We start from the raw sequence: 11661 nt of genomic DNA on the forward strand, positions 1-11661 counted from the left end.
AAAGGGAGTTTATGAATTTTGCCCATAAAGCAAGCCACACACGTTTTATTAACATCAATATCCAGTTTAACATCAAGTTCTTTTGCAATTTTACTTAAAGCAAAACTAGTTGGATGTCCCAACCGTCGATGCCATAGCTCAGACTGAGTCACATCTGTTGTTGCAAGATGGACTGCAGCACCACAACCTTGTGAAGCCAGATCACTAAGCGAAAAAGTATAGAGTCCTCCTTTCTCTTCACCTTGCAGAAGAATCGCCTTAGAGAATTCATCACGAACAAAGCACTTCTCAGCATGAAATTCAAGATAGACCTTGTTATCCCTAGCAAGCTTAGAGACCGAAAGCAGATTCTTGGTTATGTGAGGCACATGCAATAATTCAGTCAAGATTAGAGTTCTTGAAGAAGCAGAAGAAACAACCGCATTACCAACATTATGAATATCAATAGAAACTCCATTGCCAACAGTAAGTTTACCTGGACCTCTAAACTCAGCAGGATTCGAGACATTCGCAGCATCTGGTGTGATATGATGCGTAGCTTCAGAATCCACCACCCAATGATCACTGGATCTGGAGACCATATTAGCTTGCAAATTACCTGCTGTCTGAGAATGGCCTTTACAGCATTCACATCCCAGGTTTGAAGTTTCAGTAGCAGAGTAGTATGCATTGGCAGACCGTCCTTTATGAGCTTGAGACTCAAATGTAACACACATAAACTCTTCATCATAACGATGCCAGCATCGATCAACCAAGTGGCCGAATTTGCCACATAGCTGACATTGAATTTTAGTTCGTCCTCGACCTCGGCCGCCTGTCCTGTTTGTAAACGATGAGCGTGAAGATTTATAATCATGCCGTCCATTAGCAGAGGAGTCATGACCTTCTACTCTCTCAGCAACATTGGCTGCCATAGGAGCATAATCAAATTGCTCATCAAACCCGGCCAACTGTGCTTCCGCATCTAGAAGGACGGTGTAAAGGCTGTCCAAGGACAGTGTTTCCTTCATCGTAGTGATAACCGCCATAAACGGTTGATACTCCCTGGGCAATCCTTTCAAGATGCTGGCAACATGTCCAACATGCGAGACTGCACTACCACACGAGGTAAGTGCGTCACATACCTCTTTTACACGAGTGAGATACACTGGCATGCTATCATTGCCCTTTCTTAGCGACTGTAACTTACAGTGCAAATTCATAGCAGCCGTCGTGGATCTGCTGGCAAAGAGTTGTTGCACAACACTCCATACTGCAGCTGTAGATTCGGCACCAACAAAATGAGGAAGAAGATGAGGGCTAATGGTTGACAGGAGCCACGAAGCAAGCGCACTGTCCTGCGCAACAAAATCCTCAAATGCATTATTGACACGAATCGCATTGGTATCATCAAGAATCGTCTCCGGTGGTGATTGTAGAGCTCCGGTCAACAGGCGTTCAAGACGGTGACTCCTTACTGTGAGCAGAATTTGCTGCTTCCACAGAAGGTAGTTCATGTCATCAAGAACAACGCTGATTTTCTTGTGAGAGAAGCCCGTACTTGTGGACGAATCCATTGAAACACCAAGCAAGAATCGCGCAGCAAAAGTTATTCAAGAAACCCCAAGACTAATGGCGAAAGATACCATGTTAAAAAACTGTATATGAAAAGGAATATATTCAATACTTTCTTTAACAATGACTGATACATCACTTATATAGCAAACACTGCTATTCTGTTAAGCTAACAGCCTCTCTAACTAACTAACAACTTTTGGCGCCCAATGCTAACTAAATTGTATTATGCACGTTAATATCAAGCTAACATATAACGTCGAATCTAGAACAGGAACAAACATTCAGTACAATTATTTACAAATAAAAGTTGAATTTATTTTAAACAATAAAGGGATAAAAAATAAATTGAATTGAATTCATAAATTTCATTAAAAAGACAGCAATTAACCAACCACAAACCTGACTTTCTAAATTTTTCTAGCAGAGTCGTCAAGCTGTTAAAACGTCTTTAAAAATGAGAGATTAATCATCTTTTAAGTTCTCGCTTTGAATGAATATTATTGTATGCTTAGAGAGAGTCACCATTAATCTTTATTAGGGTGTGATTGGATCGCCTAATTTTTTTTTCATTTTAATAAAATAAATTAAAATAACAAATTATGGTCTACTTACCGAGAGAATGAATTCAAGAGTAGGTTACATGTAGGAAATGATTAGCACCCTTCCCCCAATGCCCTTTCGATACTTGATTAGCTATGATGTCTTTAAAATATAAAATATGAATTAGAGTTTTAATTTAATGGGTGATTCGTAAGAGTAAATAAATAAATATCACTTATTAATCATAAATTTAAAATTAGTAAATATATTAAATATTAAATTTAATTAATATAAAAATAATATATATAAAGTATAAAGTATAAAGTATAAAGTATTGATATAAAATGATATGGCTAAAATGAAATCAATCAAAAACATGCTTACTTAATAGAAAATCATAAAACAAAGATCACAGACTTAAATTACATTAAAGCAAAACTTTAAGGAACAATTACAAGAATTAAAAGATAAATAAATGTAATAGGGACCAAAATGAACTTACATAGAAACTTGGGAACTATAGAAATAATTTGACGAAATAATTTAAAAATGTACGAATATAAATCGGGTAAAACTTAGCCCGCCTAGTAGGGTATAAAAAATGGTTATCTGACTCATTTTTCCCTTTCTCTCCAAAAGTGTAGAGAGAGCCTACGTTCTCTTTAAAGCCTGATCAATTCACTACTGTTTGTCATTATCGTCGGTCGATGTTAATGGTGACCAAAATTTACTAGGTTACGATAAAAGATTCATCTCAATTTTTCTAAACTCCGATCTTGTGCTCATTTCACCACTAAACGCTCCAATCTTTGTGAATTGACTGAAACTGTCCCTCTATGTTGCATTGATACGGATACGGATACGGGGACGGGGACGAGAAACGATAATTTTTAAAATTACAGGATACGGGGACGGTAAGGGTACAATATATAAAATAATTTTAAAATTATAAATATATATAAAAATCATAAATAAAGTCAAATATCAATATTCAAACCACAATATTAAGTTTAGAACAGTAAAATCCATAAACAAACTATAATATTAAAATGTCAAATTTCAAGATTCAAACTACAATATTAACTCTATAATAATAAAATACATAATTAAATCATAATATTAAAGTGTCAAATCTTAAGACTCAAACCATAATATTAAGTCTAGAAAAATATTAAACTCAAATCAAACATTGTTAACATCCTAATTTAACTCTAATTAAAATCCTAACATTTGAGTATATTTTAAAATTATAAAATTCGTCTAACACCCTAATTTAAATCTAATTAAAAATCCTAGCATTTGATATTTTTTTTTCTAAATCACTAAATTAATTTTTGTGGTCAATTTGAAAATAATGAAAAAATTGTTTCCATCTTTGAAAAACCTAGAAAGATCAGGGATCAACTGACAATTAGACCAAAAATAATTTAAATACTATTCTCACTCTTCTTTCACCAACTCGCGCTTCCTTTTCTTTCTTTTTTTGTTTTCACAAAACCGCTCTCGTTCATTCATTCCTCACCGGTTCGCAGCCTGTTGTACTAGTCAAAATTACCCATGGGAACGTCCACAAATAAGTTTTTACCATCCCCAAATTCGATAAGACGTAACTACCACCGTGGAATGTTCTCGATACGTATCCCAACCGTCCCCGTACTATCCCTGTGCCAGAAATGTATTAAGTACTTGAAACGGAGTTGTTTTGTTTCGTCCCCATGCTTCATATGTATCCCTTGTTATTGATCTTTGATTCCAATCGTCAGATCATGATAGTTTTTAAGTAAGTTACATGATTTGTCCCTAAAATAATATTTTACCCTTTAGATCTTTAAAATAATGTTTTGGTCACTAAGAGACAAACAAGATCGACAATAATTCTTTCGTCACACACCTCTCATTTTTGTTTATTTTCGGTTTACTTTTTGTTGGTGATTACATCGAAAAATCACCTTTTAGAACTTTAATTACCTGTCAGACACCCTTTCATCTTTATTTACCGATCTAACACCCTTTGCAGGAAGCGCGGCCCATGCACCGCGCCTTACGCTTAACAAGGCGCGGTGCATGGGTCGTGCCTTCTGCCACATGGCGTAAGGCGCGATGCATGGGTCGCGCCTTCTTGCAAAGGGTGTTAGATCGGTAAATAAAGATGAAAGGGTGTATGACAGGTAATTAAAGTTCTAGAGGGTGATTTTTCGGTGTAATCGCCCTTTTTGTCACACTATTTCTCCTCTTTTTTTAAGGTTGTTCATTGACTTTTGACCCTTCGCTTGGTTCTCCTCTAGCTACCCTTTTCTCGTTCAAACATGGGGTTTATATAAGGACTTATTGATCAAATTTTGGGATAGGTGATAGGGTTGGTCTTAAGATGCGATGAGCATTGTAGACACCCATTTTCGTCCGGGACATATTTAGTATATATATTAAGATTATATTTTATCTTTGTATTTTAGTTTAAATAGATGTTAGTATTTCAATTAGGATTTAGGATATTATTTTAAATATTATTTTATTTTATCTTTGTTTTAGGTATTTTAGTTTAAATAGTTTTAAGTTTTTTAATTAGGATAAAATATTATTTTGGGATAAGTGTTTTAATTAGTTTAAATAGTTTTAAATAAAATCTAATTTTTCTCTCTATTTTTCGCATACTTTTTTATTTTCTTTTTTAAATTTTGTTTTCAAATTTTGTTTTCAATAGTTATGCTAAGTATGACTTTGGTCATGCTTAGCTAATTTTCTTTTAAGCCGAAGGCTAAAGCGAAGGCTCAATTCCAAACGTGAGAATTGTAAGGCACCTAAATCGCTTCGAAATTTTCTCTATGTTTTCTGATCTTACTTTTCAAATCAAAACGATTTCGACATTGGTCTGGATGTTGTTATGGTTAACATTTGAAGAAGGATTTGCTTATTGACTTTCCGAGAACACACTTAGCAAAATTGTTTGCTAAGAGGAAACTAAGATCGGAACCAGTTATTGTTGAAACATCATAATCCGAGTCGGCAGCGAAGAATTCTCCTTGTAAGCCGACGTGAATTCTGAAGTAAAGATTTATTTCGATGATCCGAAGAATTTGAGACAAAACTGAAGTCTGAGGCTGCTTTCATTATAAGTTTCTATTTATCTCAATTTGTTTGGATTATTTATTTATTTAATTCTTTTCTTTTATTTTAAAAAACAACTTTTAAAAAAACCCTTTTTATCTTTACTACTATTATTATTTATTTTATTATGTTTCCCTTTTTTTATTTTATTTTTTTTTATCTTTATTTTCCTACTTTTTTTTATTTTATTCTATTTTATTTTCTCTTTTAACATTTTTTTATATTTTTTTGTTTTTCTTTTCTGAAATTTAATATTTTCTTCATTTATTTTATTTTTTAACATTTTTTATATAATATTGTTTTAAAATTTAATATTTCCTTTTTTGATTTATTTTTTAAAATTTAATTTTTATTTGATATTTCTTTTATTTTATAATCTAACGTTTTCAGCTTTTTAGAGATAATTTCAATCAATTAACGGTAAGTAATTTGAATCGAATTTTTACTTTTTAATTTAACTTGCAATTTTCTTAATTATGACGAATGGAAATTAAATTAGTGTCGAAAGGGCAGTACAAGGGTGTTAATCCTTCATTGACTGTAACCGACTCCCAAATACAACATATTTATGGTAAAACGCATATAAGGTAAGAATGTGTCCGATCAACCTAGTTTTTTATGTTTTAAAAAAAATAAATGATCAGTGGCGACTCTAACCCATTTATTTAAGTCAAAGCCCAATTCCAGGCCCACCCAAAAGATGGTTGCGATAGCTTGGCGACTCTACTAGTGACAGATAAGTGAGTCAGGCTAAGATTAATTTTCAGTTGTCTTCTTAAATGAAAATTGTAAGTTTAAATTTTAATGTAATTTTTGGATCCTTATTACTTAACTTTGATTAATATTTTTCAAATAAATAGTTGTATGGACTTTATTTTCAATGATTTCAGATTTTTTTAAACTTTCATCTCTGGCTCTATACTCGAGCTCCAAACCCTTTATAAGTGGAGGTGAAAGCGATGCCTTCGTGGGAATTTATTCTCCGTATAGGCCTAGAAAGTAACCTTTCGGATTCATATACCTTATGTCTTCGTGTGAATTTATTCTCCGTATAGACATAAGGGAATCTATCCTCTCGAGTTTAACTTGGTTCACATAGGCTTGTAATGGGCTTAGGACTGAGGGTTTGGCAAGCCCAAGGGGGCACCAACAAAGAGAACTCATGTACCTTTTTTTAGAACCTAAACCGGGAGACTACAGGAAATTAGAGCCTACCCCTAAACTTCATTTCAAAACCTAGAATATTTTATTTTATCATGCAACTTGTTTTTTTTACTTTATTATTATATTATTTCTATCTTACTAACTGATTTTTTCTTTCATGTTTTTTTATCATTTGCATAATAAAAAGAGGTAATTGGTCCAAAAAAGTGTTTGTTACACACAGATAATCTACATTAATGGACAAAGGGGTTGTAATGCAAGAGGTGAAAAACGCCGAGGTATGACTATGGTCCGAAAAGACTCAGAAAAAAAGGAGACAGTTTGCAAGGAAACTATGTGTCAAATCTGGTTGGCTATGCTTCTGTCAGCCTAAAGCAAAATGATGTTCAAGAACTACATAGTATTTGGGATAGCTGGAAAAGTGACCAGAAAAGGAGGTTCTACCAACGGTATGGTGATATTGCACTTCTACTCTATGTCAAAACAAATGAGCCCCTAATTGAAGCCCTAGTACAATTTTGGAATCCAGAGTACAATTGCTTCACATTTAACCAAGAAGACATGGTACCAATAATCGAAGAATACACTATTTTGTTGCATTGCGAGGGAATCAGAATGGATCGGGTTTACATCAAGCACGTCAAGAGTCAGCCTTTCAAGAAAGGGTTGGCAAAAGTGGTCGGGGTAGATGAGAAATGGGTAACTGATTGGATTCAACATAAAGGTAACGGGGAAGGAATTGCTTGGACCCATATCAAACAATTAATGAAGAATCACCCCGTTGAATGGAAGACAATGGACCTTTTTGCATTGGGCATTTATGGTTTGGTTATTTTCCCAAAGACTTTGGGATACATTTGAGACAGCTATGGTGGAATTGTTCTAACAACTCTTGAAACGAGTAAATGCACCGGTAATTTTAGCTGAAATTGTTTTCTCTCAACCACTACAGAAAGACTGGCGGAGGAAGATTTATAGGGTGTGCACAACTTCTCCAAGTTTGGATCCATAGTCACTTTTGTAAAACTAACAGGATTTTTTACCGCCGATTCAACACTACTTATTTTACTTTGGGGGAATTCCTCACCCTGAAATGGCAAGAAGGCGTACCAAAAGAAAAATTGATAAAGATATTCACACACCTTCAGGATAGGGATATTGTTTGGAAAGCCCCCTAGTTGACCCATAGTGACATTCTTTTTCGATATGGAGACTCAGAAACTATGACATTACTCGGATTATGGGGAGGAGTCGAATACTCTCCACTATTGGCACTTCGACAGTATGGGATACGCTAGTTTGTCGTAACAACACATGGAATATATGGATCAGAATTTGCATATCATGGAGACAACTACAAGAAAAAGGTCAAAGAAGTAACTGAGTCATGGAAGAAAATATTTTGTGTGGATGTCGTGGCCGCTAAAGACATGCTTACTTTAGACTATTTAGAATATCGAAGATTAAGGAAAAATGACACCATCCCAGTGCCAGACCATGAAGGCACTCGAACCATGGAAGAATATCTTAAGTCTGTTCCCTCTGAACTAAAGATAACAAGGAAATAATTTAAAGCTGAAAAATAGGAGCTGAAACAAAGTCTAAGGGAACTTGAGGCTGAAAGATTCCAGTGGAAGTTGGATGTTGATACCCAGAAGGATCGGGCAGATAAGTTAGAGAAGAAACAAAAGATAATTTGTTTTGAATTTGAGGATTTGGGAAAAGTGTATCAAGAACAAGTCCAGAATAATTCCAATCTGAAGAGGTCTTCTGAATACTGGAAAAGTGAAGCTAGCAGCTTGAAAAGGAAGTTTGAGGGGCAAGATGAAAGAGAGACCTTGAAAGAATAGCTAAAGACTTCTCAGAGATGTTTGTTAGAAAGCCAGCACCAGAATAAGCGTTTGAGGATCTAGATAACTTATTTAGAGAAATATCTTCAGAAACAGTGAGAACAGGATGACAAAACCATAGCTGAGTTGGAGGCCATTGTGGACGGGTTCAAGAAACAAGAAAGTGATTTTCAGATAGTTCTTTATGATAGGGGATTTTAGTGGTGCTTTTGTTGGGAACATGCCCAGTAAAAGGTGAAAGCTAGAGATGCAATCATTCGAGACTTCATGGAATAAGTACAAAAATTAGCTCAACACTTGCACGGTTTAACCAGAGAAGCTGGAGCGGTTCGATAGGATATTCAACCGGTGACAGACAAAGGTAGAAGACTAGTTAACCTGTTAAAAGCTGTTCAGGGCCTAGAAGACCTAGTTAGAATGTACCTTTAGGATGTTTTTTTCTATTAAGAAATACCACTTTTGTCCTAATAAAGATTATTCATAATAACAGACATGTTTTTGGATCAATGCCTCGAACATTTCATGCATCATGCATTTAGACATATTTTGCATTTTGTTATTTTCATTTTTTTACATTCGCATTAACAAACAGAAAATGTCTCATTAGAAGAGGGATCAAACACCAGATATACCTCCACAAGCCTTGGATCCATTAAGCTGGAGCAGTACCGTCTACGCTGCACTAGAAACTCAAGTTTGTCATTGACGGGGCTCTAGTAATTATAAATGATGAAGTAGATATTGTGGCAAGTGTGGCCACTGATATCCCATACATAGAAACAAATGATGAAATGGTAGAATGTTCATTCCGCTCCTTAGAGTTTATGAATGCCACATTTGTGGCTGAATGAGGAAAGATTTACAAACCTCGGTTCTTCAAATGCACTAAAATAGATATCAAACAGACCTTGGAAAGAGGTGCCAGGGTGGTAAGAGGATTTGTGAGTCTGTTGCAAGAAATGATCAATCCCGTTCTTCCTATAACAAAGATAGACTAATTCGGGTTTGTTTTTCGGCCCAGTCAACAACAGAAGAGGAAGGAAATTCAGATAAAACAAGAAAGAAGATTGGCAAGAATAATGGGAGTGAATTTCGATGGGAAGCCATGGTTTTTCCACCTTTTTATGAAACATTTAAATATGGTGATTATGAGTTTAGGACGACTTCACTAGATTTAAAGGTTGCTTTGAAAGATTGGAGTATTAACGCTATAACCGCAGAGAATGCCAAAAATATGGAGGGACAGGAATCCGCCCTTTGCCACCTAGATCGGTGCTTAGCAACTGGACGGCTGAAGAATTACCTGTGGTTTTCAAGTTTCTTTCAAAGTAATACTCAAACTATCCCTATTCGCCTTGTAAGTGTCCCAAGATAATGATAATGCAAGTGCTGATGATACTGACCCGGAAGTGGATTTTTCATTTGTCTTGGGGAAGTTGATGAATATGACAATGAAGACGAATGCAATTTACCTTCTGAATTGTTAAGAATGATAGAAAGAGAAGATAAGAAAATATTTCCACATAAAGAGAAAATCGAAGTCTTGAATCTAGGTACAGAAGAGGAGAGAAAGGAAGTCAAAATTGGTACAACTCTCTCAACTGAAGCAAGACAAAACTTACTTCAAGAATACAAAGATGTGTTTGCATGGTCATATCAAGACATGTCAGGACTAGATACAAATATGGTAGTCCACAAAATGCCCATCAAACCAAAATACAAACCGGTGTAACAAAAGCTAAGGAGAATGAGACTAGAAATGCTCTTTAAAATCAAGGAAGAGGTCAAGAAACAATTCGATGTCGTCTTCCTTCAAGTGGCCGAGTATTTGGAATGGGTGTTGATTACCGAGACCTTAACAAGGCGAGTCCCAAAGATAACTTTCCTCTACCGTACATAGACACTTTGGTAGATAATACTGTCAGGAACACTTTCTTCTCATTCATGGATGGATTCTCAGGATATAACCAGATTAAGATGCATCATGAGGACATGGAAAAGACCACATTTTTCATAATATGGAGAACTTTCTGCTACAAGGTGATGCCCTTCAGACTAAAAAATGTTGGGACAACATATCAAAGAGCCATGGTGACCTTGTTTCATGACATGATCCTTAAATAAATCGAGGTTTATATCGATGACATGATTGTCAAAGCACAAATCGAAGATGAAAATGTCAAGAATATGAGAAAACTCCTTCAAAGATTAAGAAAGTTCCAGCTGAAACTGAACCCTAAAAAATGTACCTTTGAGGTAACATCCGGAAAATTGTTAGGCTTCGTGGTCAGCAGGAGAGATATCGAAGTCGATCCAGATAAAGTCAAAGCCATCTAAAATTTACCTCCCCCACAAACACAGAAAGAGGTTTAAGGTTTTCTGGGCAGGTTAAATTACATAACGCAGTTCATTCTCAATTGACCGACAAGTGCGACCCAATTTTTCACCTTCTTCGAAAAAATAACTCTGGAACATGGGATGAGGATTGTCATAATGCATTCAAGAAAATAAAAGAATACTTATATTGCACTCCTATCTTAATGTCCTCTATTCAGGGTAAACCTCTATTCTTGTTCGAGAATTCAATGGGGTGTGTTCTAGGTCAGTATGATGAATCCGAGAGGAAGGAAAGGGCCGGGCCATTTACTACCTAAGCAAGAAGTTCACTAATTGAGAGGTCATATATCCTCCCATCGAAAAGCCCAATGGAAGATGATGTTATCCGAATTTGACATTGAGTACGTAAGCCAAAAAGCTATAAAGGGAATTGACATATCGGATTTCTTGGCAAGTAGAACTGCTGAAAATTATGAGCCACTAGACTTTGACTTCCCAGACGAAGATTAACATGGCCCCCTGTGCAAGGATGACACACACAAATCGAGAAATGGTCTAATTTTTTTACCACTAGATTGTGGAGTATTCATTTTCCCTTTTTTTTAAATTCGATATACGTTTTGGAACAAAACGGATTAAGTGAGTGGGAAAGATAAGCATGTCGTCAAATTTTTCCTTGACTTGTTTGATTGTTTGAAATTGAGTTATTATGATATTGATGTGTTGCGATCGTTGGTTTCCAGTCTTGAACTTCACTTTATACTCTTGCTCCATTTTGGATTGTGATCATGTTTTGGTCAAATTTAATTTGCATGATTGGTGATTGGTATAGCTGGTGAATTTTTTGTTGAGTATTGATATTTCATGCTTTTGTCGATAGAGATGAACTTGACTCATTGCATATAAACTTTTCTTGTGAGATTTGAGCCTAACGAGCATACATTTTTTTCTTGCTCATTGTTTGACTTGAGTGTGCCAGAATAATTAGGATATTCTAGAACTTGTAATCACAATGCATATCGAGACAACATATTGAACGTAATGTTTTAATGTGATAAGGGCACCTAGGATAAACCCACTTTTCCCAAAAAAAGCCCACCTATTTACA

General features: G+C 35.3%; 1 pseudogene; it reads left to right on the forward strand.

Annotated features, from left to right (window-relative positions):
• The first annotated feature begins 11049 nt into the window (after positions 1–11049).
• LOC120138954 lies at positions 11050–11118 on the forward strand (annotated as a pseudogene).
• Positions 11119–11661: the final 543 nt, after the last annotated feature.

Source organism: Hibiscus syriacus, unplaced genomic scaffold (genome assembly GCF_006381635.1).
Source record: "Hibiscus syriacus cultivar Baekdansim isolate YM2019G1 unplaced genomic scaffold, ASM638163v2 tig00110716_pilon, whole genome shotgun sequence".
Classification (NCBI taxonomy): domain Eukaryota; kingdom Viridiplantae; phylum Streptophyta; class Magnoliopsida; order Malvales; family Malvaceae; genus Hibiscus; species Hibiscus syriacus.